This window comes from Gekko japonicus, unplaced genomic scaffold, assembly GCF_001447785.1.
Source record: "Gekko japonicus isolate JY-2015 unplaced genomic scaffold, Gekko_japonicus_V1.1 scaffold636, whole genome shotgun sequence".
Taxonomy (NCBI): Eukaryota; Metazoa; Chordata; class Lepidosauria; order Squamata; family Gekkonidae; genus Gekko; species Gekko japonicus.
The window spans coordinates 150053-163744 of NW_015171523.1; positions in this window are offsets into that span (position 1 = coordinate 150053).

Sequence of the window (13692 nt, forward strand, 5' to 3'; positions counted from 1 at the left end):
GGAAACCAGCCGCTATTAAATAGGGAGGATAAAAGGCTGGCAGAAGCAATTACTTATAAAGTTAAGCCAGCGATGGGTCGTTCCACTGAGCAATCATGAAAGGAAGCGGGATCTCCCTGGATATAATTCTCATCCACTCTACAAACTAACTTAAAGCCAAGTACTTCCTTTGCTGGGTTGTGGAACAGACTTTCATATTTATTTTCTGCACAGGGAGAAAATGAAAAATATGCTAACACAGCGACAAAAAAAAAATCACAGAATATTTTATTTCCCTTAAGGGCAACTGGCTCAGCAGCTGATTTAGAATTTTCATTCCGTAGAGATTACATTGCTTTGCAATTTTATACCTCGGAGTTCATCACCCACAGTTTAGAAGCCCCAATAACTTCATAAATATTAGTCATTACATTAGGGGGGGAAACACATATATATGGCTGGTTTTTGACAGTAAAGAACAATGAATGAAGTGAATAAAGGCAGGCCAAGCAAATTAATGAGCAAACGGCTCTTTTAAAAATTGTGCTCCTTGGCAGCATGAAACTAATATTACATGGTGATAGGGCAATGACATGATACCAGAGAGTCACGTTTCTCCCATCTAGGAAATATTTCTCATAGTATCTCCACATAAAACCATCGTTATAAAATGCACCATGATTAAAATGCCGCAATATGAACCCCCTGATTGATTTTGCTTCTTCTTCTTTCTCTCCGACTGGGGTTGTCATTGTCAAGCTGTCCACCAACTGCTGAATGAAATGGGGTGGGGGGGAGAATACAGTCTGATCTTCAAACAGGAGATTACAGGGATACAAGGAAGGGGCCATGGCTCCGTGACAGAGCATCCGCTTTGCATGTTGAAGTTCCCAGGCTCAGTTCCTGGCATTTTCAATTAAAAGGATCCAGTAGTAAGTGATGTGAGTGACCTTTGCCTGAGATCCTAGAGCAGGGGTCACCAACCTTGTAGAACATGTAGGCACATTTGGGATTTTGAGAGCAAATAGTGGGCACCAAAAGAAAATGGCTGACATGGGGCAGGTGTAGGGTTGCCAGCTCCAGTTTGGGAAATACCTGAAGATTTGGAGGGGGGGTGCAGCCTGAGGAGGGTGGGGTTTGCAGAAGGGAGGGATTTCAATTGGATATAATCAGGGGTCTTGTTGTAGAAAAAGAGCTGCCGGAGCTCATTAGCATAACTCATTAGCATAACTTATTTGCATATGCCACGCCCCCTGACATCACCGGAAGTGACAGAAGGCCACACCCCCTGACATCACCGGAAGTGTGTCAGAAGGCCCGGCTACTTACCCTCCTGCTTCATCCTCATTCCCAAACGGAATGAGGATCGAAGCAGAGGGCGGGGTAAAGAAGGGGGCGGGGCTTCACCACGTGACCGCCCCGCCCCCTAGAGGTTCTCTTCCGGAGCTCCGTACCTGAGAGCTCCCCCCCGACTAGAGCCCTGGATATAATGCCAGTGGAGATCAGGTATAATAGCAGGAGATCTCCAGCCACCACCTGAAGGTTGGCAACCCTAGGCGTGTGGAACAATCACAAAATGGCTGCCTTGGGGGGCTAGATCCAATCTCAAAACTCTGTGGGATTCTACCAAATGTTAGGCGGTTCCAAGCCAAGCATCTTCCCATTATGTGGGTGACTGTTTGCCAAGGAGTGAGCCCTGCAGATACAAAGGTGATACTTCTGGGCTCTTCAGAGACATCGCCTACTGCAGTTGAGCTGATGAGAGACAGAACTGGCCATTTGCTTTGGCAAGGATCTATGTTTCCTGCCCCACGTGCGCAGGAAAATCTTCCTACCCCCCAGGTGCCCCTGATGTGCGGATTTAGATATCCGCACGCAGGGGGCGCCTTTCGTTATTAGTATATAGATGGGAGGACATGGAGGTAATTATTATCCCAAAGTTACTCAAACAATCTCAGGGTTCTCCTCTTAGGGTTGCCAGCTAGAGGTTGGGAAATTACTGGTGATGTGGTAGCAGAGTTTGGGGAGGGGGAGGGGATGGACTTCAGTGGGGTATAATGCCATGCAGCCCACCCTCCAAAGCTGCCATTTTCTCCAGGGCAACAGATCTCTGTAGTCTGGAGACCAGTTGTAATTCCAGGAGATCTCCAGGCTCCTCCTGGCAACGCTAACCCTCACAGATAGGATTGCCAGCTCCTGGTTGGGAAATACCTGGAGATTTGGGGGGGTGGAGCCTGGGGAGGGCGGGGTCTGGGGAGGAGCGGGACTTCAGTGGGGTATAATGCCTGAGAGGCCACCTTCCAAAGCTGCCATTTCCTCTAGGTAGATGGGGATGGGGGTTTGACCTGCTTTTGGGGGGACCAATCTGCCACTGCTCAGCTAGCCAGTGGAGGGAGCCCCACCCCCAAGCAGCCCCATCCACACTGACATGCCCGGCGTGATGACGTCTCCCAGAGTGTTTTCCTTCTTGTTTACCCCACTCCCCTTCCTACGCTTATATGGCCCACACAACAGAGGTCTGTGAAAACTTCAGGGCAGGGCAGAATAGGCCGTTCCATAGCTTCGTCATGACTTCGAAACTTCTGTCCTGAGGCAGTTCATAAAGGTTCCTCTGAATTAAACTTTGAGAAAAGGGGCAAGGCTAGGTTTGCCAACCTCCAGGTGATGGCTGGACATCTCCTGGGATTACAACTGATCTCCAGGCAGTAGATGTTATGCATGGGGTTATTTGTGTAGCTTAATAGTGTGAGCTTCGGTCACCAGCTCCACAGACTGTCAGCATCCCAGACGAAGCAACCGGATTGGCCGCTGTCACTAAACAGACCAATCCAGAAAGACTCTGACCTTCAGCGGGAACGATTCCCATTGGTCCCAAGCACTCATCATCGATTGGACGTTATTATTCCAGGGGGTGTGGTTTCCCTGGTTCAAACTGTATATAGTTGGATCGTTCTGTGTGTTGTTTGTCCTGTGCTGAGCTAATAAAGAAATCACTTGTTTGAAACGCTGCCTCGATCTTAGTACATAATAGTAAAGATCAGTTCACCTGGAGAAAATGGCTGCTTTGGAAGGTGGACTGTATGGCATTATATACCAGTGAGGTCTCTCCCTTCCCAAATTGCACCCCCCTCAGGCTCCACTCCCAAAATCTCCAAGTATTTCCCATCCCGGAGCTGGCAACCCTAGGCATGGCATATCCATTTTGTCTCAGAAGCCATGGTATTTTATTTTGAGTCTGAACTTCTATTAATGACAATATTTCAGCCTGGCTCTTATTTTAACATTGGCAGTTCGAGACCCGAGTGTGCCGCATGACGGAGTGAGCTTCCATCTCTAGTTCCAGCTCCTGCCAACCTAGCAGTTTGAAAGCAAGAAATTGCAAGTAGATAAATAGGTACCACTTCGGTGGGAAGCTAACAGCGTTCCGTGCGCCTTGGTGTTTCGTCATGCCGGCCACATGACCACGGAAATGTCTTCGGACAGCGCTGGCTCTTCGGCTTTGAAATGGAGATGAGCACCGCAACCCTAGAGTCGGACTCGACTGGCTTTCGAGCAAGGGAAACTTTACTTTTTTATATTTGAAACATTTGTGGGGTATTCATTCCAGTGGCTTCATTGTTAACTGCTCTAAGGATCTGAAGGGGTGGGATACAAATTTTGAGAACTGCCGTCGCCTCCCTGTCTCAGCTGCCAAGGCTACTGTCTGAGGGCAGGCTGTAGCCACATCTGGGAAAGCAAGGAGGAAACACTCTGTCTGGGAGCTGGCCTACGTCAGCAGCTGAGGCAAGGGCATGGAGAGAAGAGCCCACACTGGAGACAGCAGAGCTGAGAAGACTGCCCATCTTGTGGGGTTGCCAGCTCTGGATTGGGAAGGAGGAGGAGTTTGGGCAGGACAGTGTTTGGGGAGTGGAGGGACCTTAGCAGGGTGCAATGCCCATAGAGTCCACCCTCCAAAGCAGCCATTTTCTCCAGCGCAACTGATCTTGTTCGCCTGGAGATCAATTGTAGTGCTGGGAGGTCTCCAGGTGCCACCTGGAGGTTGGCAGCTCTAGAGCAGAGACAGAGGATGGATTTGATGTTCATTTTGACTATTTCATTGTGGTTTTACCTTTGCTGCTCTGAGCTATCAGAAAGGTGAACTATACAGTTTGGAATATACTTTTTTTTTTTTTTGAAGGACATAAAATTGCTGCTGCCTTCCTCTCACAAGAGCTGTTAATGTGGCTGTGAGAATAGACTCTTCCGCCTCCCCTCCAACATATTCAGAGGTCATTTCAGGGGGGATCGCGGGGATCGCAGTTCCCCCGGGTGAGGTACGGGGGGTGGGGCACATGACGAAGCCCTGCCCCCTGCTTCCGGCCGCCGCGCTTCCGGCCCTCATTCAGCCAGGAGGAGGCAGGAGAAGAGGGAGGGTAAGTTGCTTCCTCCCTGCCTCTCCCCACCCCTGCCTGACTGCCTGGGGCCAGGGAGGGCCTTCGCGGGGCTTCCTTGCACTCCCGCCGGCCTTGCAGGTCCACCACCGGGCCCCTCATGGGGCTCGGCAGTGGAGCTGCAAGGCCGGCGTCTGCGGCCAGGACCGTTGGGGGCGGGGTGTGTGGCCTTATGACACACTTCCGATGATGTCAGGGGGTGTGGCATATGCTAATGAGTTATGCTAATGAGTTCCCCTAGCTCTTTTTCTACGAAATGATCCCTGAACATATTCAACATCTTTCTGCCACTTTGCCACTTGCCGGTTTTTCATCAAAACACTTCAGGAACTGAAGCTCTATATCTGGTTTTGGAATTCTGATGTTCTCAAACAGGGAATGGCTCCCTTCTAATTTAACCGGGCAAACTTCTAAAATCAGTTTATAAATTGTGGCATGCACCATTGTTACCCAAATCGGTTATTTATTAATTAGGGAAATTAGCTTAGCAAGAGGAGGGTAACTGGGATATCCACCGATGTATACCAGGATTGTTCCTCAGAGAAAACTCTTTAAACGAACCAGTCAAGTGTTCAACCGGTAAGGTTTTTATTGGAAAATAATAAAAGAATAAAACATACACACAAAGCACATGGGGAAGCACACGGTAACTAAGAAAAATAAAGAGAATGCATCGAAAGCTGCCCCACACTGTATAAATGTCAGAAATTTGAAAGGGAAGAATGGTGGATTGCCAGTGTATTTGTTTTGCTCTGCAAACAAGACAAGATAATTTGGTAGAAGGCCCAAGTCTGTGAAAAAAAATTCATGGGAAACATTTCATTTAGCGTCTTTGGTCTGCCTCTGGGCTACAGTGGCTAACAGCCATTGATATTTCCATTTGCTACATATTTGCTTAATATGTTCTTCAAGCCGCCAGAGTCTGAATGGGCCCCAGGCAAATACCTTTCATTGTGCCCCACAAACTTCACTCGCATCTCAAAGGGAGAGCATCAGTGCATTCTAGTCCGGAGTCCTAAGGAATCCACTTGGGACCCAGTATCGAAAGCAAATAGAGAAGCTAAACTTTCGTTTCTGCTTTTTTTGAAGGAAAGATATGCAGCATTTCCTGAAAAAACAGATGTCTGTGATTATTCTTCCCACAATGAGGTCAACACTGCTGCTAGGCTGAATATTTTAGGTTCTGTTTTTGATATGACAGTTACTGTTTCGTAAGGGGATTAAAGGTCTTTCCTATAAAAAATAGCCTTCCCTTGCCTTCTTTTTTTCTGTTTTTAGTGCCCATTCATACCCTCAATTATGATTTGTGACTGTTGTTAAACGATTGTTTGTTATATTCATGTAAACCGCCCTGAGCCTGCTTGCAGGGAGGGAGGTACATAATTCAAATAAAAAAAATATAAATAAATAAATTTTCCAATCTGCTACTTTGGTGCCATTCTGAAAATGCTTCTTCACTGTATGATCTGAGCCAATCAGGGATCATGTAGTAAGAATTGTGTCATGGCACCAGGTAGCCAATCAGAAGACAAACGAGGCCTCCTGTTGCCCTTATGTTAAATGGTGGAGATGGAGAATGTGCCCTGCTGTCCAGAAACAGATCTGATATTGCCTGTCATTTTTATTCAGCTCTGATCATACATAGAATGACCAGTTCAGGGAAGAGGAGGAAGAGTTGGATTTATACCCTGCCCTTCACTTGGAGCCTCAAAGCAGCTTACAATCTCCTTCCCTTCCTCTCCCCACAACAGACACCCTGTGAGGTAGGTGGGGCTGAGAGAGCTCTGAGAGAACTGTGACTGACCCAAGGTATCCCCATCCAGATTTTGCTCAAAGTAGTAAACTAGCTACACTGGAATAGATTTGGCATAGAAATTTAGGCCCAGTTGTCTAGGCAACAAGAGTTGCAGTCACACCTGTGAGATAATGTGCGGGGGAAGCAAGGCTATTTTCCCTGGAGGAAATTGACCCGCAGTTGCGCAATCACACAATTTTTTGAAGCTGCGGGTATAACCCGCCACTGCGTGATCAGACGCAATCACGGGTGAGTGGGGGGGGGGTCGTTGCCGTTTGTTTTCAATTCACTTAAACGGAGGATCAATTAATCACATCTCCACACTGAGGGCTTCCTACGGCAGTATGCGATGATGCACATACTGAGAAGGGGGGGGAAACAACGACACAGAGTCGGGATGGCCTGATCAGACCATCCCGATGCCATGAGAGCGTGCTGGAGCGATCACACATGGGAAAGTCCGTCTGTGGCCCTTAGCAACCCATTTGGTACTGGACTTCCCCCAGTGTCTTTTTACTCTGCTTCTGCGGCGGAGCAAAACGGGTTGCTGATGGGTGCGGGACGCTGGGCAGATGTTTGCGTCTGATTGTGCCCTTTAAATCCACCCGGCATTCGTGCCTATGGCACGGCTAATTGTGCGTCTGATCGCACTCATCGACACATTCCCTCTTCTCCCCAACACATGAACACATGAAGCTGCCATATACTGAATCAGACCATTGGCCCATTGAAGTCAGTATTGTCTACTCAAACTGGTAGAGGCTGTCCAACGTCTTAGGCAGAGGTATTTCATATCACCTACTGCCTGATCTTGTTTTAACTGGAAATAGTGGGCATTGAACATCTGCATGCCGAGCAGATGTTCTAGCACTGAGCCATGGCCCCTCTCCAATCCCTTACCCTTTCACACCTGTTTGCAGTGGAGTGCAAAAATACACGGCAGAAAGTAGGGTTGCCAGCCTCCAGGAGGGGCCTGGGGATCTCCCGCTTTTACAACTGATCTCCAGCTGACAGAGATCAGCTCCCCTGGAGAAAACAGCTGCTTTGAAGGGTGGACTCTATGGCATTGCACCATGCCGAGGCCCCTCCGCTCCCCAAACCCCGCCCTCTCCCGGTCCCACCCTCAAAGTCTCCAGGTATTTTCCAACCCAGACTTGACAACCCTAGCAGAAAGTGGGAATGCTTTCCCCAGGATTCAGGCATTCCCCAGAATTGTTCATAAAATGTACTGCCATTTTTGTCTAAACACGGGGCAATCTGCTTTAAATGCCTGAAGAGTTGCCCATTTGGATAAGTAAAGGGTAGCAAACGGTTACAGCTGGTTGTAGATGTAACGAAGGCTCCATCCCGAAATCTCCAGGTATTTCCCAACCCAGAACTGGCCACCCTCTGTGCAATACAGCAGGTCCTGTACCTAGGAGACATCGAGCAGGGTTTAGTCTGTGAACCCATACAAACAAACACTGCTGAGGCCTAGCCCTCGCAGTGTTTTTGTAGCAGGGCTGGAGTGAGGGTGGTGCAGTAGTTGGCTTTATGGCGAACTATTTCTCATTGCCAAAAAGCTGCTAAAGAACTAAGAAAGGCAGACAAAATATCCGGTTAGTTATCACACTTCCTGAGCAAGCTAATAAAAAAAGCGGCAGCAGACGAAGTCTAGGTCTCATTGGATAAATCATCTGCTCTAGTCCCCTTTCATTCTGACCTCAGGCCGGACAAGATGTGGATGGTGTTGGGGGGGGGGCTTAGTCGATGGCCTTTGTCTGAATGTAGACAAAGGCCACTCATTTCTCTTATTGGATTTATCAGCCGCCTTTGATACTGTGAGCCACACCATCTTGTTGAGAGGCTTTAGGGTTGCCAACCTCCAGGCAGTACCTGGAGATCTCCTGCTATTGCAATCAGTCTCCAGGTGACCAAAATCAGTTCCCCTGGAGAAAATGGCTGCTTTGGAGGATGGATTCTGTGGCGTTATATCCTGCTGAGGTCCTTCCCCTCCCCGAATCCTGCCCTCCTCAGGCTCCACCCCCTAAATCTCCAGGTATTTCCCTACCCAGAGCTGGCAACCCTAAGAGGTTTGGAGGTAGAGGTACAGATTAAGAGATGTGCTTTGTTTTGGTTTAAATTATTCCATGTAGCCAGGTCTCTGAGGGTTGCTGCTGAACATCAGTTGACATTGGCTTGGGACTTTCCTTATGGGGTTCAGTCTTATCTCCCACGCAATTCAATTTCTGTGTAAAGACTTTAGAGGAAATCTGTATTCCTTTATCCAGATCATCTTGTGAGACCCAGAATTAGTGCTGGGGTTAAATGGCTAAAGCTGAATAAGCTGAATCCTAACGACAGAAGTAGGACATTGTCCTTTCCACTTTTGGTGGGTTCCAGCTGACACTTGCTGACTCAGTTAAGAGCCTTGAGGTTATACTGGATCCAGCATTATTACTGGAGAAGCAAGTTAATGCAGGTGCAAAAAATGCATTCTTCCAGCTTCATTTATCCTGGAAGATGGTCCCTAACTTGACTTGGATGATCTGGCCACATGGATCCAGGCTATGGTTACCTCAAGGCTAAATTATTGTAATACACTCTACATGGGTCTACCCTTAAAGTCACCTCAGAAATGCCAGCTGGTATAGAACACCTCAACCCAGTTACTATCAAGCACTAGGCAGAAGACACGTGTCACACCTATTTGCAGTCATTCCATGGGTTACCAGTCAGTTACCAGGTTCAATTCAATGTTCTAGTTACCACCTACAATGGTCCCTCTAAGCTGTGGAGTCTTGTGAACAAAACTTCTACTTTGTGAGCTACTGGCTTTAAAGTTGTGAGCAGGTAGTTTGGCTGCTGCATAAATTAGTTTGCTCTGGAGCCCTCCTTCCTGAGCTGAGACAAAAATATGTGAGCCAGAGGCTAAAAAACTCTGAGCTAGCTCACACTAACTCAGCTTAGAGGGAACACTGCCTACAAATACCTTAATGGCCTTCAACCCATATTCAGTCACTCCATTGGTTCATGTTCAATTCAAAGTTGGACCATGTCCCTATGAGACCACCTTTCCCTCTATGCTCCTCTGCTCCTCATTGGAGCAAAGCAGTCTGAAGATGCCACCCTGCAAATGGGTAACTGCCCATTCATGTGCATTGTCTGTGATGGCTTCCACCTTGTGGAACAGCCTGCCTGAAGAGGTCACAGAGGCCCCTGTACTGCTACCACTTGACAGAATGTGCAACAAAAATCTTCAGGAGGGTGTTTTTATAAAGGGATTAGAACTGTTGCATAATAGAACTGCTCAGGAGGTCACTTTTATATGGGAATAGGATTGTAGTCTATCACAATGCTTATGGTATGACTCACCTTGCTTTCACTGCATTGTCTTCTACCTTTGTAATCCACTTTCTGCATTATGGTATGTCATAATGGTATACCTGCCTTAGGCAGGTATTGTATTTGCACTGTTTTCTGGTTTTGTAGTCCTAGTTCTACTGCAGTCTTCATTGGATGTTTTGTCCTGTCTGATCAAATTATTTATTTTTTAAATAAAATTATTTTGTAATCCACCTTGAGTTTCAATGAGAAGGGTGGGCTATAAAGGAGGTAAAATAAAAGTAAATTGCCCCAGGTGGGAAATCTCAAGACCCCTTCTCTGTGTGTGCCACAACTGAGATGTGAACCCAGAACCATATGCCCAGGAACTGAGGAGAACCCACAACTCACCTGTGAGGGTTATACAGAAGACAAGGTCAGGTCTCCATAACGTGTGAATTGGCAATAGATCAGCTGGCCTTGGCTGGGAGGGCAGGGTAAAAAAATTAATAAATCAAATCAAATCAGATGTTGAGGGCCTCAAGCTGACTCAAACAGTGGGATTTCTTGCTGTGCAAACAATCTGAGGTAAGCTATATGTGAGGCTTGTAGTTCTAGCAGTTCTACTGCAGAACGGCACAGCTACTCTCCAAATTTACTATCTGAGGCAAGATGTTGTATATTTTTACTTAGCTGATCCAGCCTGCTAAGGAATGGGAAGTTGGGAATGTCAGTGAAATGATCACTGAAGAGAATGACCTTCAGCAAGACCCCCTTATGATAGTCTAAAACGGTTTTGTGGGTGGGAGGGAAAAGACTCCTTTGAAGTCCTCACTAACAATGGACATGTACTCTAGGCCATTTTTTTTACCACGTCAAGCTTACCTTGATTCATAGATCTTACATTTCAGGTTCCTATGCAGTATTGTTCTTTGCAGCATCGGACTTTCCTTTCCCCATCAGACACATCCACAGCTGAGCGTCCTTTCGGCTTTGGCCCAGCCACTTCACTCTTTCTGGGGTTACTTGTACTTGCCCTCTGCTCTTCCCCAGTAGCATATTGGACACCTTCCGACCTGAGGAGCTCATCTTCCGGCGTCATATCTTGTTTTCTTGTCAAAGATACTGGAGTGAGTTGCCATTTCCTCCTCCAGTGGATCACACTTGGTCTGAGTTCTCTGCTGGGCCTGTCCATCCTGGGTGGCCCTCCACGGCACAGTCCACAGCCTCACCGAACCATGCAAGCCCCCTCGCCACGTCAAGGCAGTGATCTATGAAGGTGTATAAGGGTCAAGAAGTGACAGTTAGAACAGGATATGGAACAACTGATTGGTTTAGCGTATGAAAAGGAGTACGACAAGGATGTATATTGTCCCCTTGCTTATTTAATTTATATGCAGAGTACATCATGCGAAATGCCAGCCTGGATGATTCAGAAGCCGGAATTAAGATTGCTGGGAAAAACATCAACAACCTCAGATATGCAGATGATACCACTCTAATGGCAGAAAGTGAAGAGGAGCTAGAGAGCCTCTTTGCTGAGGATAAAAAAGGAGAGGGCAAAGGTTGGCTTGAAACTCAACATCAAAAAAATTAAGATCATGGAGATGTAAAAGAAATGTAGGAACATATCTCCACATATGGTGGAGATGTCATAAAATTCAAGCTTTCTGGAAAAAATACACATGAAACTTCTAGAATTACTAAAAATCAAAATCCCCTTAACACCAGAAACGTACCTACTTAATATGCTACCGGACAACTTATATAATTGTTTATATTATAACAGCAGCTAGAATACTTATTGCAAAACGCTGGAAATCTAAATATATACCAACTATAAAAGAGCTCAAATATAAAATATTAGAAGTAGCGGAAATAGATAAATTAAGTATAAGACCACAAAATAAATCAGAGGAGATATTTTGGAAAAGATGGAAAATAATTTATGATTGGCTGAAGATAAAGAAGATGGACTGGACTCGAAATATGTAAATCTATATTATATCATGTATAAGAAACAGAAACAGGAATAAGCTTTATTTAAACAAACGTATAATTCTACAAACGTATTTTTGATGGAAACTGAAAATAAAATTACCAAAAAAAAAAATTAAGATCATGGCATCCGGCCCCATCACTCCTTGGCAAAGAAAAGGAGAAGTCATGGAAGCAGTGACAGACTTCAAGTTCCTGGGATTCAAGATCATTGCAGATGGTGACTGCAGCCATGAAATTAAAAGTCGTCTGCTCCTTGGAAGGAAAGCGATGGCAAACCTTGACAGCATAATAAAAAGTAGGGACATCACCCTGCAAACAAAAGTCCGTATGGTCAAAGCAATGGTATTCCCAGTAGTACTGTATGGCTGCGAGAGTTGGACTATAAGGAAGGCCGAGCGCTGAAGAATAGATTCTTTTGAATTATGGTGCTGGAGAAGACTCTTGAGAGTCCCCTGGACTGCAAGGAGATCAAATCATTCAATCCTAAAAGAAATTGACCCTGACTGTTCCCTGGAAGGCCAGATACTGAAGCTGAAGCTCAAATACTTTGGCCACCAAATGAGAAAGGAGCACTCACTGGAGAAGACCCTGATGCTGGGAAAGACTGAAGGTCAAAGAAGAAGGGGACGGCAAAGGATGAGACAATGTTATCGAGGCAACAAACATAAAATTAAGCAAACTCCGGAGCACAATGGAAGACAGGAGGGCCTGCCGTGATGTGGTCCATGGGGTCACACTAATGGTTTTGATGAGTATCACTATGAGATACTACTAGAGAGTTTGTCAAATGGATTAATATTGTATTTCAACGCTACTCACCTTGAAAAAGTTATACACGAAACAAGATAATATGCATGATCCATTGTGCTGATGGCGTTTAAATTTCTTCCAGTAAACTGAAATATTGGAAAAAGAAATTTCTGGTCTTTGGAGACTTTTTTGGCATAATACCTCACAGTTGTTTACTTCTTTCCAAACTTCCATCCCATGATCTCTCTCTTTATTTTGCATTTTGCTGCACCCACCTGGAGGCTGGCATCCCTGGCACAGACAGGATGTATGTATGTTCACTGAAACTTGTGAACAGGGCTAGGTGCTTTTGATAATCTAAAAAACTGAACTACCTTAGAGGCTATGTGTGATTTCCTAATACCCTGATTCAAGTCTTGCTTCCTAGAATAGTCTTGGGCAATCTGTAATCTCTCACTCTCAGATCTGCAATATGAAAATATTAGGAAAAAGGCTTGTTCTGGAAATAAATACAACGGCCTCTAGAAAGAGGATTTGGGCGGGTGCCCCAGCCTTGGACACTCAGTGTCAATTTGCTGTGGTGACCTCAGCAGGGTATAATGACACCGAGTCCACCATTTTCTCCAGAGGAACTGATCTCTGCTACCTAAAGAACAGTTTGTAATTTTGAGTGATCTCCAGCCCTCACCTGGAGATTGGCAACAATGGTTTCCCAGAAAGGAATGGTTGGTTTGGAGGGTGGAATCTATGGCTTTGTACCTGTCTGAGATCCCACGCCTCCTGAAATCTCACCCTCTCCAGGCTCTCCAGGAATTGTCCAACCTGAAGTTGGCAACCCTATCTCCTTCCCAGCCAATCATCAACCTACCTTTATTTCCCCCTCACTCTTCAGCTTTCCCACACACACACACCTGCAGCCTCTCCCATGCTCTGAAGCCCTTACTGCTACGTCACATTGGCTGTCATAGGGGGGCCACCTCAGCAGTATATAAGGATACAGAACCCACCATTTTCTCCAGGGGAACTAATCTCTGACATCTGGAAAGCAGTTGTAATTCTGAGTGATCTCCAGCCCTCGCCTGGAGATTGGACACATTTTACCTCAGAACAGCAAACTGTTTAGAATGTTAGAGGCAAAAGCCAATCAATATGCAAACGACCTCTGTGTTATGAGGCAAAGGCTAATGAGGCTGCATATGCAAATAACCTCTGTGTTCTGACTGGCTATGGAGGGGAGAGGAACTGCAAACTGTTTAGAATGTTGGAGGCGAGACTCAAGCAATGCAGCCAGTGGATAGGGACAGATTCTGAGTGCCACACCAGAGTGCCAACCAATTCCGGAGCATGTGAAATGTTCTAGAGAAGTGCCACCACCATTCGGCTTTTATATATATAAGGGAGTTTACTGACTAGCTTTATCTCAGGAAATTGCTG